This window comes from Hyla sarda, chromosome 9 (assembly GCF_029499605.1).
Source record: "Hyla sarda isolate aHylSar1 chromosome 9, aHylSar1.hap1, whole genome shotgun sequence".
Lineage (NCBI taxonomy): Eukaryota > Metazoa > Chordata > Amphibia > Anura > Hylidae > Hyla > Hyla sarda.
In genome coordinates this window covers 81,497,096-81,518,072 of record NC_079197.1, presented here as the reverse complement: position 1 = coordinate 81,518,072, position 20,977 = coordinate 81,497,096, and positions in this window count along the sequence as shown.

Genomic DNA, 20,977 nt, shown 5'->3' with positions numbered 1-20,977 from the left:
GCAACCAAGTACCGTGCCTGCCTCTTCTGCTCCACTTAACAAACTATTTACCTTGCCTGTGCTTGCTGTATCAGGTAATAAAAAGCCATCTGAACCTGCTACTGAGAGTTAGTACTGTGATTAAGAATTCTGATCCATGTTTCCCTTTGCTGCTGCTGTTGATTACTTTGCTGTGTTGTGTCGAGTATACTTCCCTCCCTCTCCTCCTCCATTTTAGTCCATGCTTGTGTATATTTGGATAACACCAATATACAGTATCAAGAAGTTAGAAGGAATGATACGCTTACCTTGTCCAGTTAGCACGGCCCCAACTCCAATAGCAACAACCAAGAACAAACTTTGGGCCAGAAAACCATAATATATTATGTTTCTCATTCATGACATAATTTCAAATAAAGGTAATGGTGGCTACCTGTCAATGGCAGGACATGTAATGGGTGATGTGACACTAAATTTCCTTCTGCTTAAAGACTGGAAGGTCTAAGGCCCCTTAGATAACAGGTGCTGCTTTGAGTCAAGTGCTTGCTGTAAAAATATGCCATCACTAGTATTTAACCTGGGCAAATATAGAAATAATTTATCTGGGAGTGCCTTTTTCATTTGGTCAGAGTGGTTGCTCTTTTAGTGTAATAGCATTATTTTAATAATGTTAAGTGATTATGAATTCTGTTATAGTCATGTATGAGTATTGGTAATTTTCAAAGTTGCAATCCATTTAGTGTTGGCTACAATGGGGGGCTGTGTCTATGAAATTCACTTGTGTTTACCCTAAACCTTGTAAGCAATCCACAGCAATTCACAACATGTGCCCCCCACAGAGCCCCGCTGTTGGCCACTACCACCCCCAAGGGTCACATGTTGTGACCTCTTTATACCTGCGTCCGTTTAATCCCCTGTCTGGTATCCTGCACTGGTTTGCATGCTTTACTTTTGCATTCATTGCTATACTTATGCTCTGTATATTCATTCCGTATATAAAGTATAGGGCAACATTAATTTGCCTTGATATTATACTGTGTACTTTGACTCTGTACACTAGGTAATTGTTTTTTTCTGCCACATATATGATTTACACATAAGGTTGGGGTTCTAGACGGACTGAGCAGTATTATCTGCCCACCATCTATGTACATGTGCCCTCTTGACGGTGGTTATATCCTCCACTCATGTTTTATATTATTTACTAATTATATGTGTTCTTTATTCTGTGGGTCAATATGATTAAAATGATACCCATGATAACATACTTTTCTTTTATTGTTGCGCTTAAAAAAAATTGCAAACTTTTTAACCAAATTAGTACGTTTCAAATCCCTCTATTTTGACGACCTATAGCTTTTTAATTTTTCCGCATAAGCAGCAGTATGAGAGCTCAATTTTTGCACCATGATCTGTACTTTTTATTGATACAACATTTGTGTATATAATACTCTTATAAAAAATTTTTTTATAAAATGTAACTAAAAAGCCGCAATTTTGGACTTTCTTTTTTTTTTTTTAAAGTTCACACCATTCACCGTATGGGATCATTAACATTATATTTTAATAGTTCGGATATTTACGGCTGCGGCTACCAAATATGTTTATTAATTAATTTATGCATTTTTTTTTTTACTTTTTGGGGGTAAAATGGGAACAAAGCCTGGTCCCCTTACTGGGGCATTGGCTGTACCCCCTGATGGTGGCCCTTTTTACAAAGTAGGGCTGGCACATAAGCCTGGTTGTCCTTTATTGGGAGTGTTTTGTCCTCTATTGGGAGTGTTTTGTCCCCTATATGGTGTGTCCTCAACCCCTATTCCAAGAGTCCCTTATTCAGAGGGTTCAAATACATTAAGTCTTATGAAACTCTGCTGGGGTATTAAAAACTGTCCCCTATTGGGAGGTGTCCACTAAGGGAGATTTTACTGTGACATCACTGGGAATGGGCAACTGTACCATGGCAAATAACTCACATTGATCTTACATTTATCTTTAATGAGAACACACTTTGTAGTTGTGTTTGAGCCATTCCAAGAGGACAGAAGTGTTTCAAATGTCCTTTTTTGTTAGTGTTCCTGAACAGCTTGTCAGTGACAGTGGCCCCTTTGTGTCAGAGCAATTCCAATGGTTTGGCTGAAATATTTATCAAAAGTATAAATAGCCTTACAAGCTATGTCAAGGGAAAGTCTTGCTCTGTCTCAGAAACATACTACTTTTTTTTTTATTTTTTATTTGCTTAATGGAATGCAAATCATTCTACCACTAACCTCCAGCAGAATTTAGTTTCTAGGTCATTCTTTGAGTTCTAGATTAAATCTTCTTAGACCAGATTTTAGGAGACAACAAAAAGATCAGTGCAACCAAGTACCGTGCCTGCCTCTTCTGCTCCACTTAACAAACTATTTACCTTGCCTGTGCTTGCTGTATCAGGTAATAAAAAGCCATCTGAACCTGCTACTGAGAGTTAGTACTGTGATTAAGAATTCTGATCCATGTTTCCCTTTGCTGCTGCTGTTGATTACTTTGCTGTGTTGTGTCGAGTATACTTCCCTCCCTCTCCTCCTCCATTTTAGTCCATGCTTGTGTATATTTGGATAACACCAATATACAGTATCAAGAAGTTAGAAGGAATGATACGCTTACCTTGTCCAGTTAGCACGGCCCCAACTCCAATAGCAACAACCAAGAACAAACTTTGGGCCAGAAAACCATAATATATTATGTTTCTCATTCATGACATAATTTCAAATAAAGGTAATGGTGGCTACCTGTCAATGGCAGGACATGTAATGGGTGATGTGACACTAAATTTCCTTCTGCTTAAAGACTGGAAGGTCTAAGGCCCCTTAGATAACAGGTGCTGCTTTGAGTCAAGTGCTTGCTGTAAAAATATGCCATCACTAGTATTTAACCTGGGCAAATATAGAAATAATTTATCTGGGAGTGCCTTTTTCATTTGGTCAGAGTGGTTGCTCTTTTAGTGTAATAGCATTATTTTAATAATGTTAAGTGATTATGAATTCTGTTATAGTCATGTATGAGTATTGGTAATTTTCAAAGTTGCAATCCATTTAGTGTTGGCTACAATGGGGGGCTGTGTCTATGAAATTCACTTGTGTTTACCCTAAACCTTGTAAGCAATCCACAGCAATTCACAACATGTGCCCCCCACAGAGCCCCGCTGTTGGCCACTACCACCCCCAAGGGTCACATGTTGTGACCTCTTTATACCTGCGTCCGTTTAATCCCCTGTCTGGTATCCTGCACTGGTTTGCATGCTTTACTTTTGCATTCATTGCTATACTTATGCTCTGTATATTCATTCCGTATATAAAGTATAGGGCAACATTAATTTGCCTTGATATTATACTGTGTACTTTGACTCTGTACACTAGGTAATTGTTTTTTTCTGCCACATATATGATTTACACATAAGGTTGGGGTTCTAGACGGACTGAGCAGTATTATCTGCCCACCATCTATGTACATGTGCCCTCTTGACGGTGGTTATATCCTCCACTCATGTTTTATATTATTTACTAATAAAGATTAATATTTTATACAGAATATTGTTGTTATTGATAGGTGTGCACTGCACTTTAGTATATCCGCTTTTTTTCTCCTTTTGTTCTCTTTCAATAGTTGCTTTGGCAACCCTTAGCCAATCACCGAACAACGTGAAATACCCATGGTTAGATCCAGCAGGACTGTGTCAGAGAGAAGAGACCATTACAAGTAAGGGGAGCAATGCATAGAAATTGAAAATGGCTAATAGTTTGAGCCAAAGTCACCAGTGGTGGCCTGCCAACGGAACAGGCTAAGGCAAGTAACAAATGTTAATAAATACAGACAATAAATACACCTATAAGTGCACTGGGCGTACACACAAATAACACCAAAAATGTAATAAAAAGCATATAAATAGTTTAAAATATATTTTATTAAATTAATGCAGACATATTAAAGTTAAATTAAAATACAATACATACAAGGAGAGAATAAAATCAATGATGAATATATATATATATATATATATATATATATATGTAATGTAATATTAAAATGTATAGTGGAAGCTGAATAAGGAGTCCAAAAGTGGTAGCAAGTAAATGTATATATTAGTGTATAGACATATAAGCAAACTGCTCCATGCTAAAAAATAAGAAAGAGTACAAAATTGACAAAGAAAAAAATGATAATACCAATGGTACCTAAAGAAAGTCTGCCAATGACCATTGGATATGAGTATACTCCTAGATAAAGAAATACGTCGGAGTGTTTGTGTGGAGTTGGGCGAGTCCTGCATTTTGTATGGATCTGCTGCCGTTGTTGTTATTCACTGCCACTTTCACTTTCACTCATACAGATATATGTTTTGACTCTGGAGCACTTTATAGTTAATGGTTATTGGCAGACTTTTTTTTAGGTACCATTGGTATTTTCATCTTTTTCTTTGTCCCTTTTGCACTCTTTTAGATTTTTTTGCGTGCAGCAGTTTGCTTATATGTCCATATACGAATATATACATTTACTTGCTACCACTTTTTGACTCCTTCCCCAGCTTCCACTATATACAGTATATTTTTTTACATTATATATATATATATATATATATATATGTTTAACATTGATTTTATTCTGTCCTTGTGTGTATTGTACTTTATTTTACCTTTTTTGCAAAAATAATGTCTATATTAATTTAATAAAATATATTTTAAATTATTTATGTGCTTTTTATTACATTTTTAGGTTTATTTGTGTGTGCCCAGTGCACTTATAGGTGTATATATTGCTTTTTTCCTAACCCCTTATATATAAATTTGTGTGTTTGAGCCGATTTTGGAAAGGAGACTATTGGTTCATAAATACAGACAAGTTTTAATATTTCATGTAAACCATTAGAAAACATATGACTGGAATAAACTGGCATCCCTAAGAACACAGCAGTGAAGACCAAGATGTATATCCCTTATCATATAATCCTCTGATGATCTCAGAACAATGGCTTGGTCTCACTAGCCCATACTTCAATTGTGTTTGAGGTTACCTATTACCGTATTTTTCGTCCTATAGGACGCACCGGCGTATAAGACGCACCCAATTTTTAGGGGCAAAATCTTAAAAAATAAAGATTTTGAACCCAATAGTGGTCTTCAACCTGCGGACCTCCAGATGTTGCAAAACTACAACTCCCAGCATGCCCGGACAGCCGTTGGCTGTCCGGGCATGCTGGGAGTTGTAGTTTTGCAACATCTGGAGGTCCGCAGATTGAAGACCACTGCAGGAGGAGGTAATACTCACGTGTCCCCGCCGCTCCGGACCCGTCACCGCTGCCCTGGATGTCGCTCCATCGCTGTCGCCGTGTCCCCGTCGCTCTGGAACGTCTCTGCTGCCGGCCGGGTATCCTCGCTCTCCGTCGCCGCCATCACGTCGTTACGCACGCCGACGTACGTACGCGACGACGTGATGACGAGGAAGGAGAGCGCCGGCCATACAGGGGATCCCGGCACGGAGCAGACACCGAGGAGGCAGGTAAGGTCCCTCCCGGTGTCCTGTAAGCACTAACCCGGCTATTCAGTCGGGGCTGTTCGGGACCGCCACGGTGAAATCGCGGCGGTCCCGAACAGCCCGACTGAACAGCCGGGTTAGTGTCACTTTCCCTTCAGACGCGGCGGTCAGCTTTGATCGCCACGTCTGAGGGGTTAATACAGGGCATCACCGCGATCGGTGATGTCCTGTATTAGCCGCGGGTCCCGGCCGTTGATGGCCGCAGGGACTGCTGCGATAGGGGTGTATTCGCCGTATAAGACGCACCGACTTTTCCCCCCCAGTTTTGGGGAAGAAAAAGTGCGTCTTATACGGCGAAAAATACGGTAGTTATTAGAAGCAGAAAATGTTCTAACCTCTGTGACCAATCTTTAGCTTCCTTTCATATTCTTAGAAAATTTGTAGGTAAGCCTCCTGAAAAAAATGGAAGTTGTAGGGCAAATGATAGACATTCAAAATAATAACATGACATTATAAATAGCTGTTGAACTTTTGTTGTGATTGTGTATTACCTATTTGCTTTTTCTCTTTTTTTTCTCTATTTACTTTTATTTTAACTTGAATGGAAAGGGTGTTATGACTTTCACACAGGACTGCACAGTGTAGTGAAAATGTGCTTTTTATTCAAACCCTATGAGCTTGAAAGTAATATTTTCACCAGGCCTCCAAATGTCTTATGACGCTTGCTTTCTCATCAGGGTTATCCCTTTTCATGTAAGTTACCAATAAAACCTCCCACAAGGGATTTTTTTTCTTTTTTTTTTCCAAGGGAAAGTTCCAAACAGCTGGGAAATTGTGCTTTCTGCAATAAAAGGCTTATTAATTTTAGCAACTTTGCTTTAATGTTACAATGTCGAGGTAGTGCTAGTGCTATTTTAGGGCCCCACAGGAACTGTGGAATACATCAGTTCTCCTGACAAAAAATATTTCCATTGCAAATGTGGACATTCCAGCCATTGTTAGTCAAGGTTTATGAATCAGCTGCTTACACAATAGGATATGTATTGACGTTAACACAAACATGTTTTTCTTTTATTAAACAGATAAATAAAAAATGTTAATTTTGGAATTCTACTATAGTTGAAGATCTGTTATAAAACTTAATGGATATATATGGTGATATAAGTATATAAACTTGATGAGTTAAATTTAAAGACTAGTACATTAAAATGGCAAATGTCCCAACTGTGACAATAATAAAGGCAATTTTTTGATTTCTCATTGTCATGGTCATTGTATCTTTCAAGAGAACATTTATTTTCAGAGAAATATGTTTCCAATTTATGACAATACTGCCATTGCTTTTGCTTTTATTACTAACAGTTCTTGTTGTAACACTCACGTTTCAGTAGATTGGAACACTGATGATAGTGGATCCGCTGGACCTGTGTGGTAGATGACGTACCAGAGAGTATATTCTAAGGTGCCACTGGTTTTCACCAGAGCCCGCCGCAAAGCGGGATGGACTTGCTGCGGCAGGAAGCACCCAGGTCGCTACCCCTGGCACGGCTTGACCACACAGGCGGCTGAGGAGATTTGAGGCACAGGTGAGATAAGGCAGCTCATGGTCTGGATAGCAGGAGGTAAGGGCAGGCGGCACAGTAGGAATGTAGCAAATAGTCAGTAGGCAGGTGGCAAAGGAGCAAGGTCAGGTCACGGAGCAAGGTTATGATAGACGGCAAGGCAATATACAGGAATGCTTTCTCTAAGGCCCTAGAGCAACAAAGGTCCGGCCTCAAAGTGTGGGAGGTGGAGGAATTTATCAATCAGCCACTGGTGTTACTTCACCTAGGGGACGGGGACACGCCCGCCAGAGCAGAGAGGCAGAGGGGGGCAGGAGAAGCACCAGGTGAGTGACGGGCTGGGATTCGCATGTGGGCGCATCCCAAGATGCGAATCCCAGCCCTGCCGGCAGCAGCAGGTAATGGGACCATGCGCTCATGGCCACCGTGTGCGGCTGGAGCGCATAACATAACAGTACTCCACCCCCTTTGGTCTCCCTCTCCTTTTATGATTCAGAAAACTCCTGAGAAGGTCACAGTCCAGGCTATTCTCCTCAGGCTTCCAACATCTCTCCTCAGGACCGTAACCCTCCTAGTCAACCAGAAAAAATTGTTTACCTCCCACGGTTTTAGTGGCAAAAATCTCTTTAACTTTGTAGACGTCAGAAGAGCCGTAGACAGGTGTGGGGACAAGATTCTTTAGAGAAAACCAGTTTATGACAAGAGGCTTGAGCAGAGAGACAGGTAAACAGAGTTTTTAGGAGACAGGATTAATTTTTTGTAGAATCTGGAAGGGACCAAGGTAGCGAGGAACAAACTTGTAACAGGGTATCTTGAAGCGGATGTACTTGGAGGAAAGCCACACCATGTCACCAGGAGAGAAGGACGGAGGAGGTCTTCAACCCTTATCAGCTTGAGCCTTTATGTGTGAAGAAGCCTCGGATAACGACTATCGGGTTTGTTGCCAGATGGTGGAGAAGTAACGGACTAGCTCATCAACAGCAGGCACACCGGAGGAAACTGGGAGAGGAAGAGGAGAAAAGAGATGGAGTCCATAGACAACAAAAAAGGGAGATGACCTTGTGGACTCAGAATCCTTATGATTATATGAGAATTCAGCGCAGGAGAGAAGGTTGACCCAATAGTCTTGGCTAGCTGTAACAAAATGCCGAAGATAAGTCTCAAGGATTTGATTAACCCTCTCCACCTGACTGTTGGACTGAGGGTGGTAGGCCAAGGAGAAGTCCAGATTGATGTCCAGTCGGTTACAAAGGGCTCACCAGAACTTAGAGACAAACTGCACACCACAATCTGAAACAATATGCTGAGGAAGACCATGTAAACGAAAGACATGCAACAAGAAGTACTTCGCCAGCTGTGGGGCAGAAGGAAGACCTGGTAGAAGGATAAATTAAGCCATCTTGGAAAAAACGATCTACAACGACCCAAATGACAGTGTTATTATGAGATGGTGGCAAATCGGTGATGAAATCCATGGCGATATGGGACCAGGGAGTCTCCGGAATATGTAAAGGCTGTAAGAGGAACAAGTTTCACAGGAACAAACAAAATCAGAAACATCTAGTTAAAAATGGGGCCCGAAGTAGTGCCGGGAGGTTAGAAGTAGAGTTTTGCATATACCAGGATGACCTGCTGTCAAGGAAGAATGACCCCATTTCAGTACCTTGCATCTCAATCTAGCGGGCACAAAGGATTTTCCCGGAGGAACTTGCTGAATTTCAGCAGGAGTGGCAGGAATCAAACGGTCAAGAGGAATAATGGCCCACATTTATCATTGTAGTGTAAGTGAAGCATTTTTTTACACCTTTTTTTTTTGTGTGTGTGCTGGTAATGTGTAGGAGCACCAAATTTATTAAATGGTCAAAGAGCATTTGATAAATTTTGTGCAGGTCACTTTTCTGAAATTTCTGTCTTCACATACACCAAAAAGCTGCACCAAGCCTTGGCAGACTTTTCAGTGGCTTTGCACTTTTTTTGCTCCTTTTCACAAAAAGGCGCAGTTGATAAAACCCTGCCATATCATGTGTATTGCCAAAATCAGTGGATTGCAACTCAAAATCAGCAGAAATGTGTAAACAAAAAGGTGCAAAAAACCCTGCTTGCTCCTTTTTAATCATAAAAAACGCCTAAAGACAATGATAAATGTGGGCCAATATGCCTAGGCGTGGAGTCCAAACCAATGATGTCCGAGGACCTGGAGAGAGCATCTGCCCTGATGTTCTTATCTGTCAGACGGAAGTGGATGAAGAAGTTGAACCTAGAAAAGAACAGTGACCACCTTGCCTGGCTGGGGTTCAAACGCTTAGAAGACTGAAGGTATACAACAGGTATAGAAGGTATAGACAGCCAACGGCTGTCCGGGCTGTCCGGGAGTTGTAGTTTTGCAACATCTGGAGGTCTGCAGGTTGAAGACCATTGGTATAGAAGATTCTTATGGTAGGAGTAGATGCTGACCGGATGAGAAGAACCTTCCAATAAATGTCGCCATTCCTCCAAAGCTAGCTTGATAGCGAGGAGTTCACGATTTCCAATCTGTTACATTCTGCGCTCCGGCCCTAAGCACCAGCCGCGAGCGCAGAGTCCCTGTGTCCCCGTCTGCCGGCAGGCCTGGGATTCGCATCGCGGGACGTGCCCACATGCAAATCCTGGCCCGTCACTCACCATGTGTCTCAGCTCCAGCACGCGCGTCCCCGTCACCTAGGGCGCGCACGCCGCAGCTCTGAAATTTAAAGAGCCAGTACGCCAATAATTACTGTTTGCACCTGACACTACATTATAAAGTCCCTGCACCTCCCACACTTCCCTGGTGGATCTTCAGTGTCCCTAGCCTGAGATTAGATGTTCTTTTCGCCTGTTTGCCTCTTCCTGTGTATACAGACCTTCCTGCTACGTTATTTGACTGCGCACCTTTGCCGCCTGCCCTGACCTCCCGCTAAGTTTGACTACGCTTCTGCCTCATCCTCTGGTACCTCGTCTGCCCAGCTACCTGTGTGGTGGAGCCGTGTGGGGGTAGAGACCTGAGTGTCACCTGCCTTGCGATGGGCTCTGGTGAAGACCAGTGGCACCTTAGACTCCGCTCCCCAATACGGTCCGAGTCATCGCCATACAGGTTAGTAGGATTCACATCCAGCTCTGTCTCGCTTCCATCCCAGCAGTTGGCCCAGAAGGCACAGCAGTTGAGCCAGTTATCCGCCATGATGCAGCAGTTGCTAAAAGAACAGCAACAACCACCACAACCACAGTACCCTCCTGCTCTGGTGGCACCTCCCGCTCCTGCAGTCATCTCCGGATCAAGACTCTGTCTGTCTCTTCCCGAGAAACATGAGGGGGATCCGAAGTCCTGTTGTGGTTTCGTTACTCAGTGACTCATGCACATTGAACTCATGGCGGATCAGTTCCCTATGGAATGAGCAAAGGTGGCCTTCATCCTCAGTCTTCTAACTGGAAGGGCTGTGGGATCTTAGTGATGCCCTCACAACCAATCTCCAGGCGTTTCTCAACGAATTTCGGAGTGTCTACGAAGAACCTGCTCGAGCTTCCTCCACTGACACGGCATTGCTGAGTCTTACTCAAGGCAACTCCTCTGTGGGCGAGTATGCCATTCGGTTTCGTACCCTGGCATCGGAGTTAGCATGGAATGATAGAGCTCTTTGCACCACCTTCAAGAAAGGGCTATCAAGTCAAATCAAGGATGTCCTGACTGCCTGGGAATTGCCATCTAATCTGAATGAGCTTATACAGTCTGCATCCCGGATTGATATCTGTTTCTCAGAGCGACGTGAGGAACTACGCCAAAAAAGGGAGTCTGCATGACTTTGACGCTTTCCTCATCTAGCACCTGTCTTCCAGCAGGCACGCAACCTTCAACGCTGCCTCCCGCAGTGGAGGCTATGCAGGTGGATTGGTCTCGCCTGACCCTGCAGGAAAGAACTCGCCGACAAATGGAGAATCTGTGCCTATACTGCGCCAGTGCAGTTCACTTCCTAAAAGATTGTCCTCTGCGTCCTCAGTCACAGGGAAACGCTCGCAGCTAGGGTTTGTGGGAGAGGCCTCCCTAGGTGTGAATACCACCTCTCCACAGTTAAATATGATGGTCCAGCTTTTCCTTCCCTCCAAAGAGACCATCTCCGTTCTTGCCTTTTTGGACTCTGGCTCCGCAGGAAATTTTATTGATGCTACCCAAGTACATAGGCATCGTCTGTCGGTGTCCCGCCTGTTAAAGCCTCTGAACATCTCTATAGTGAATAGTGAAAGACTATACTGTACTGTGCTGTATCGCACAGAACCATTGTCTATGCTGGTCGGAGTTCTTCGCTGGGGTCCGCATTGCAACAACCACTGTATGAACATACGAGTCTCAAAATTGGAACCATCATCTCATCCTATGCCTAGTTTGCCTTCCTTTCTTCAGGACTATGCTGATGTCTTCAGTGAAAAGCAAGCCAAAGTATTACCACCACATCGTCCCTACGATTGTCCAATTGACTTGCTACCCAGCCCCATGTTCCCCAGGGGCAGAATCTACCCTTTGTTGGTTCCTGAAACTTCGGCCATGTCTAATTACATCAAGGAGAAACTTCAGAAGGGATTCATCAGGAAGTTGGAAGGAAGGAAGGTTCTTCTTCGTGGAAAAAAAAAGACGGGTCATTGCGACCATGCATTGACTACTGAGGTTTGAATAAAATTATAGTAAAGAAGCGCTATCCACTTCCTTTAATCTCTGAGTTATTTGATCGTCTGTGAGGAGTCAAGATTTTCTATTAACTAGACCTTCGGGGGGCCTACAATCTTATTCGTATACGTGAAGGAAAGGAATGGAAGACTGCGTTTAATACTCATGAGGAACATTTCAAATATCTAGTGATGTTATTCGGACTCTGTAATGCTCCAGCAGTCTTCCAGGAATTCGTCAATGATATTTTCTGTGACCTCCTGTACTCCTGTGTCGTTGTCTGTTTGGATGACATACTCATTTACTTGCCCAATGTCCAGTCTCATCGCTCTCACCTCCGCCAAGTGTTACAGTGTCTCCATGAAAATCATCTCTACACTAAACTGGAGAAGTGTACTTTTGAAAAGATCTGCCTCCCTTTTCTGGGCTAGATTGTTACCAGTCAAGGTCTTCAAATGGATCCCAACAAGTTATCCGCAGTTCTGGACTGGCCACAACCTACTGGTCTGAAAGCGATTCAGCACTTCCTCGGCTTTGCCAATTATTATCGACAATTCATTCCTCACTACTCTACTCTGGTAGCCCCCATCGTTGCACTCACCAAGAAGATGGCTAATCCAAAAGTCATGACTCCTGAGGCTGAAGAAGAGTTCAAATAGTTAAAGTCTGCCTTCCCATCTGCTCTTATTCTATCTAGACCCGATCCTAACAGGCCATTTATCTTGGAAGTGGATGCTTCTTCAGTTGGAGCAGGTGCAGTGTTAATGCAAAAGTCTACTAAGGGGAAAACTGTAACCTGCGGATTTTTCTCTAAAACCTTCTCCCCTGTAGAAAAAAAACTATATCATCAGAGATTGCGAGCTCTTGGCCATTAAGTTGGCGTTTGAGGAATGGCGTTACCTCTTGGAGGGCTCTGTACATCCTGTTACTATTTATTCAGACCACAAAAACTTGCTCTATCTTCAGACTGCACATCGACTCAACCCACAGCAGGCCCAGTGGTCTCTATGTTTCTCCAGATTCGACTTCTATATCCACTTCTGCCCTGCGGAAAAGAATTTATGAGCAGATGCCCTTTCCAGGTCTTCTGATATGCACGACTATGAATCTCCTCCGCAGCATATTATTTCTCCTGAATGTCTCATCTCTGTAGCTCCAGCAAGTCTTCAGCATCTGCCTCCTGGAAAGACTTACGTATCTCCCCATATGAAGCTCCGAGTCTTGAAGGGGAGACATTCTTCTCTTCTGGCTGGCCATCCCAGTATTCAGAAATCCCTACAGCTCATCTCCAGACAATACGAGTGGCCTACTTTAAAACGGGATGTTGTTGACTTTGTCCAGTCCTGTTCAGTCTGTGCTCGGGACAAGACCAGCGGTACTTCTTCAGCCCTTGCTGGTTCCAGAGCTTCCCTGGACCAATATTTCCATGGACTTCATTACTGACCTTCCATCTTCCCGTGGTAATACAGTAATCTGGGTAGTAGTAGATCGGTTTTCTAAAATGGCTCATTTTGTACCATTACCCGGACTTCCTTCAGCACCACAGCTTGCTAAGCTTTTTCTCCAGCATATCTTTCACTTACATGGACTTCCTTCCCATATAGTAGCTGAACGTGGTGCCCAATTTGTTTCTAAGTTCTGGCGGGCCCTTTGCTCACGCCTTCAAGTTAAGCTGGATTTTTTCTTGGCTTACCACCTTCAATCTAATGGACAGGTTGAGAGGATGAATCAGATCTTAGGAGACTATCTACGCCATTTCATCTCTGCGCGTCAAGAGGACTGGGTGGATCTGCTTCCCTGGGCAGAGTTCTCCTACAATCATAAAGATTCTGATTCCACTGATATCTCACCCTTCCATGTGGTCTATGGACTTCACGCTCGTCCTCCTCTCCCCTTATCTTCTTCCTCTGGAGTTCCTGCTGTTGATAAACAACTGCAGAATTTTTCTTCCATCTGGCAGAAGACACTTCGCTCTCTTCTACATGCTACTTCTCGCATGAAATTCCAAGCGCACAAGAGAAGACATCCTCCTCCTGAATTTTCTCCAGGTGACAAAGTTTGGTTATCTACTAAATATATCCGGTTCAAGATGCCCAGTTATAAACTTAAATAAAAAAAGCACAAACGGATGCGCTCCGTAGTGTAACACCAAAGGTGAGTTGGTAACGCTAAGTGTGAATTGCGCTTACCACATGAAGTTGTACTCCAACCAAGTACAACAATGGAACAGGGCGTATCATCAAAGGGTCTCTGCAGCTTTGTCCCACTGAAATAGAATTACGATAAAAACAAGCAATCTCCAGGTAGCAGAGCGGGATCAATGGAAGCGCTGAGACCATTTTTTTTTAAATAGAGTCATCCAATAGGATAGACCAATTTTTTCTTAATATTCGGCGAATATCACCTGCTCCACAATTATAATCTGTAATAAAATTATATTTATAGGACTCCTTAGGTGCTGTCTGAATAAATTCTTTTTTTCTTTTTCTCACAAGTGTTTCCTGTGATATATCCTTCACCCTATTGAATGCATCTCATTATTAGAAAAATGTAGGGTAAAAGAAAAACCCCAATCATTAGAATTTAGATAAGAAACAAACTGTTCAGCCAAGATGATAGAACCTGACCAAATAAAGAACAAATCATCTATAAAACGTCTGTAAAAAATAATATGAGAACTGAAATGAGTGGGCTGCTTAATGTACAGGGACTCGAATCGCCCCATAACCAAGTTAGCATAACTTGGGGCGAAACGAGTCCCCATAGCGCAGCCCCGTGTCTGTCTGTAAATCGTGTTATTAAACTGAAATGCGTTGTGATCCAAAATGAAATGCATGGCTTCAATTAAAAAGGAGATCTGTAAAGGATCCAATGTAGGATCATTAGACAAAGTATCATAAATGGCTTTCAAACCAACTGATGTGGAAATATTCGAATATAAGGAACAAACATCCTTAGGATATGATGGTAACTGTAACACAAAAGGCTGTAAAAATAAGTCAATAAAGTGCGATAGATTACTAGTGAGGGACCCAACCCCCGAAATAATAGGACGACCAGGAGGGTGAGTGAGGGACTTGTGTAGTTTGGGAAGGTAATAAAAAATCGGTAGAGAACAATGTCTAACAGAAAGGAATTCCTTTTCCTTTTTATTCAAAAAAGACATATCGATAGCTTTTTTAATCAATGTATTATATTGCAGCTCATATTTGGATGAAGGATCCTGCTTCATGATTTCATAATAATTTGTATCAGATAGTATAGATAAAGCTTCATGAACATAATCAACCTTATTTAAGATGGCTATCCCCCCCCCTTGTCCGCAGGACGGATAACAATAGATGGATTGTTTTGTAAGGACTCAATAGCTCTACGCTCCTCATAGCTGAGATTGTCATGATATCCAGTCAATCTGACAGTTTCATGTAAAGTGCATAATTCCTTAGAAACTAGAGAATAAAAAGTTTCCACATGGGAGCCCCTATGTTGTAGGGGATAAAATGAGGAAACTGGATTAACCTCAACATGTCTCACAGGACAATTAGTAGGGACAGCAAAATCCACTGTAGGGGACGCAATAGGTGCATCACTAGTGGGGGATGGCACACCCATCGAATCCCCAGCAGGGGACACGATGGATGTGTCATTCTGAGTGGCTGGCATGTTTGATAAACCACGTATATCGATCAATGAAAAGTGGCGTCCAAGAGTAAGCTTACGAATAAATTTATGTAAATCAAGAAAAAGTTGGAAATTATTGGGCAGTGCTGTCGGATAAAAGGAAAGACCTTTGGCTAATAAATCAATTTCATTCTGCTTTAGCATATAAGATGAAAGATTAAACAATTTAATTTTCTTTTTTATTTCCACTATTATCTTCATTATCCTTGGTACTATCATACCGTATTGATCCTGAATTAGCTAAATCACAACCTTGTTCTTTTTTGTGCTGTGATCTATTTCTACGTTTAATTCCTCCTCTTGAGCCTCTGGGGCGCTTTTTCTTTTTACGGCTGTACTTTGTATCAGGGGAAAATATTGTGTAATCTGATGAAGCTTTATCTATACTATCTGATACAAATTATTATGAAATCATGAAGCAGGATCCTTCATCCAAATATGAGCTACAATATAATACATTGATTAAAAAAGCTATCGATATGTCTTTTTTGAATAAAAAGGAAAAGGAATTCCTTTCTGTTAGACATTGTTCTCTACCGATTTTTTATTACCTTCCCAAACTACACAAGTCCCTCACTCACCCTCCTAGTCGTCCTATTATTTCGGGGGTTGGGTCCCTCACTAGTAATCTATCGCACTTTATTGACTTATTTTTACAGCCTTTTGTGTTACAGTTACCATCATATATTAAGGACTCCACCCAACTGAATAGAGAAATTCACAATTTAAGTTTACCTTCACATTTTTTATTCATCACACTTGATGTTTGTTCCTTATATTCGAATATTTCCACATCGGTTGGTTTGAAAGCCATTTATGATACTTTGTCTAATGATCCTAGATTGGATCCTTTGCAGATCTCCTTTTTAATTGAAGCCATGCATTTCATTTTGGATCACAACGCATTTCAGTTTAATAACACGATTTACAGACAGACACGGGGCTGCGCTATGGGGACTCGTTTCGCCCCAAGTTATGCTAACTTGGTTATGGGGCGATTCGAGTCCCTGTACATTAAGCAGCCCACTCATTTCAGTTCTCATATTATTTTTTACAGACGTTTTATAGATGATTTGTTCTTTATTTGGTCAGGTTCTATCATCTTGGCTGAACAGTTTGTTTCTTATCTAAATTCTAATGATTGGGGTTTTTCTTTTACCCTACATTTTTCTAATAATGAGATAGAATTCTTAGATTTGTTGATTAATATCAATATCAATGAAAGATATCAATAATAAGATTATAACAGAAACCTTTTTCAAAAAGGTAGACGTTAATAGTCTTTTGGAATACAGTAGCTCTCATTATCCCAAGTGGATTAAAAACGTGCCCTATGGGCAGTATTTGCGTATACCCAAAAACTGCACCAATAAACAAGATTTTTTAAAACAGTCAGGCATTCTTCGTGAACGTTTTCTATCCAAAGGCTATCCCCCCTCCATCCTAACCGATGCATTCAATAGGGTGAAGGATATATCACAGGAAACACTTGTGAGAAAAAGAAAAAAAGAATTTATTCAGACAGCACCTAAGGAGTCCTATAAATATAATTTTATTACAGATTATAATTGTGGAGCAGGTGATATTCGCCGAATATTAAGAAAAAATTGGTCTATCCTATTGCATGACTCTATTTAAAAAAATGTTTGCCATCCCAACCAGGTATTACGTTTCGTCGGTCCCCGAACCTGAGAAATTTGGTGGCTCCTAGTAGGTTCAAATCTGAATCTCTTCAACAAAACCATTTTGTTGGTTCCAAAGCCCCGGGCACTTTTCCTTGTGGGCGACCAAGGTGCCTATGTTGTGCTATGATTGGCACTCCCTCTGTTTCATTTAACTCCACAGTATCTAAAAAAAGTTTCCAAATAAAAAATCATTATTCCTGTGATAGTTCGTTTGCCATCTATTTACTTACTTGCTCGTGTGGGCTTCAATACGTTGGCCGCACCGTACAGACTGTGCGGTCACGTATGAACAAACATAGATCTAACATTAAAAATGGTTTTGTTCTACATAGTGTCTCACGCCACTTACTTCTTAAACATGATATATGTATTGATGTTTTAAAGCTGACTATACTAGAAACTATTCCAGTTTTTAGTCATAATCGTATACAGCGATTAAATAATCGTGAATCCTTCTGGATTTTTTCTTTGGTTACTTTATTTCCAGATGGTCTTAATGAGACACTGTAAAATGCCCGTTAAAACATCGAAGAGAAAAAAAAAGGAAAAAATAAGAGAAAAAAAAAAACAAATAAAAGGAAAATTTTTAATATTTTTTTATGTATAGTACTATAATATTTTTTATATTTTTCTGTTAAAATTTAATATTTGTTTTTAATTGTATTGTATTTGTTTTATTGGGTGCTTTGTTGTGATGTTATTATGTGCTTCTATCTTGTTGTGAAGGGCCTAAAGGGCTTGACCCCTCAAGGGGTTAATTTAATTTTCCTCCTTGAAGGGGTTAACCCCTTTTCCCTATATATATCTTGTAATCTGCTAAACCCAACATGCCTGAGGAAGCGGGTGACCGTGAAACGTGTTGCATTATGGGAAATAAATCCTTTTAACTTCTTATCTGGTCTCAGCGCTTCCATTGATCCCGCTCTGCTACCTGGAGATTGCTTGTTTTTATCGCAGTTATAAACTTGGTCCTCGCTATTTGGGTCCCTACAAAATCAAGAAGAGACTTAATCCTTTGCTTATTTCCTCGATCTGCCCTCCTCCCTCCGGTTCCCGAATTCCTACCATGTTTCCCTCTTGAAACCAGTCATCTACAACAGTTTTTCTCAAAAGGACATATCACCTTCTCCCATCTCTGGCACCTCAGATGTTTTTGTTGTTAAGGAGATCTTGGACTCCAAATTTGTCAGAGGAAAGCGTTTTTTTTCTTGTAGATTGGGAAGGATTCGGTCTGGAGGAGAGGTCTTGGGAGCCACAGGACAACATTCTGGACCAGGACCTTCTCAGGAAATTCCTGAACCGCAAAAGGAGGGGGAGACCAAAGGGGGGTACTGTTACACTCTGTGCTCCACCCGCAAACACCGGCCACGAGCGCATAGTCCCTGTGTCCCCGTCTGCTGGTGGGGCCGAGATTCGCATCGTGGGACGCGCACGCATGCGAATCCTGGCCCGTCACTCACCATGTTCCGCTGCCGCCTCCTCTCCTGTGTCTCAGCTCTGGTGCATGCGTCCCCGTCTCCTAGGGCGCGGGCGTGCTGGAGCTCTACCAGTACGCCCATAATTACTGTTTGCACCTTACAATACATTATAAAGCATCCCACCCTTCCCTGACGGATCGTCAGTGCCCCTAGCCTGAGATTAAGCATTCCTTTTGCCTGTTTGCCTCTTCCTGTGTATCCAGACCTTCCTGCTACGTTATTTGACTACACACCTTTGCCGCCTACCCTAACCTTCTGCTAAGTTTGACTAAGCTTCTGTCTCATCCTCTGGTACCTCATCTGCTCAGCTACCTGTGTGGTCGAGCTGTGTCGGGGGCAGCGAGATGGGTGTCACCTGCCGAAGCAAGCCCATCCTGCATTGTGGCGGGCTCTGGTGAAGACCAGTAGCACCTTAGACTCTGCTCCCCGATACGGTCCGAGTCATCGCCACACAGGTTAGGCGGATACGCATCCAGCTCCGTTACAACAAGCAGGGCTCTGTGCAGTGAGGCTCTGTGACATGCTTTCCCACCGGCTCACACAGCAGGTTGAATGACAAACCAGGAGCCTACACAGAGCCCTACTTGTCCCGCCCTCACTTCCTGTATTTGGTCTCCTTTTAGAGACACACATGCAGTAACTGCAGGGAAAGACTTTTTTCACCTAAAAATATACACATTTTTTAACCAATGTATATTTCAAATATACATATAATGGTATTATCTACATTATATAAAGAGTTTTTTTGTTAACGACAGAACTTTAAGAGTCCTTAAGTGGTATTTTAGATTTAAAGGGCAGGACTGCATTTCTATCACAAAGGGCCTGTTTACATGCACACATTTTGCTGCAGCAAAATATGCACATGTGAACATGTCCTTTTAATGCAGAATCAATCATGGCTTGTACAAAATAGTCTATTTAAAAGAAAAAAGTTTTCAAACATATACCCCCATAGAAATTCTAATTTCTTCCTTTTCCCAATTTTTGAATAAAAATGTCCAAACTGCAAAAATAAAAGAACATACCTGGTCATAATATTGACTAAACTCCCAACAGTACACAGAGACAATTCTGCCACAAGGAGCTCAGAACTCCCCAACATTGTACACAGCTCCCCCACATACTGCAGCCATAGAATATGTCCCATCCAAAAGTCACTCTTCTTTAATATGAAGTAGACGTTTTGCTTAGTTGTCCAAATCAGGACACTTGTCTGCAGACAATACATTATTTTTTTTTTTTTTTTTCTGGGAGGACAAGGGTGTAAAGCCAGCAGTGCAGATTACAGTATTGCCAACCAAAGGTTATGTTTTTGGTTAATTGCAAATCACAAACAGCACTGCAAGCAAGCAAGCACATACAACTACCCAATACTGTAGCACAGTTAGGGACTTTCCTGGGACTTGTGTCTTATTGCTGTCTCTGGATTAGATCAGCTACCCTATGCATGCAACCTCTATATGACTGCCTACCTACACAGCTATTTCATCTCACCACTGAAGCTGTGAAGAACCATTTCTCACACTGAAATGTGAGGACAAGGTAACAAATATTGCCTACCCAGGTAACTGGGACGGCACAAGTGCTCTTCCCATACACTCGACCACTCAGATGAAATGTTAGTAAACATGATAAGGGTCAAAAAAGGATAATTCAACCTTTATTCCCTAAGGGGAAGCAGCAGACATGATGGGAAAAACAAATGTTATCAAATCAACTGGTGCCGGAAAGTTATTCAAAATTGTAAATTACTCCAAATTAAAAATTTAAAACCTTCTAGCACTTTTCAGCTGCTGTATGCTCCAGAGACAGTTGTGTATTTTCCAGTCTGACCACAATGCTCTCTGCTGCTATCCCTGTCCATGTCAGGAACTGTCCAGAGCAGGAGAGCTTTGCTGTGGGGATTTGCTCCTGCTGTGGGCAGTTCGTGACACAGATAGAAGTGGCAGCAGAGAGCACTGTTGTCAAACTGGAATGAATTGCAGTGATCCCTCAACTTACAATGGCCTCAACATAAAATAGTTTCAACATACAATTGTCTTTTCTGGACCATCGTAAGTTGAAACCAGACTCAACATACAATGTACGGACAGTCCAGATCTGTGAAACATGTCAATGGCTGGAAGAACCGACCAATCAGAATGGGCATTCACTGGTAAAACCCCTGTATTACTGAAGTGCATGCACTGACTGGTGTCTGGTAGCGCCCCCTACAGTACAGGGAGGTATTACATGTTCTGTACTCTTTACCTGTATTACTGAAGTACATGCACTGACTGGTGTCTGGTAGTGCCCCCTACAGTACAGGGAGGTATTACATGTTCTGTACACATTACCTGTACCAGGGTTACCTGCTCCTTTGGACACCAGGTGAGGGCGACTCCATTACTTTTTTAGGACACAGTGTAC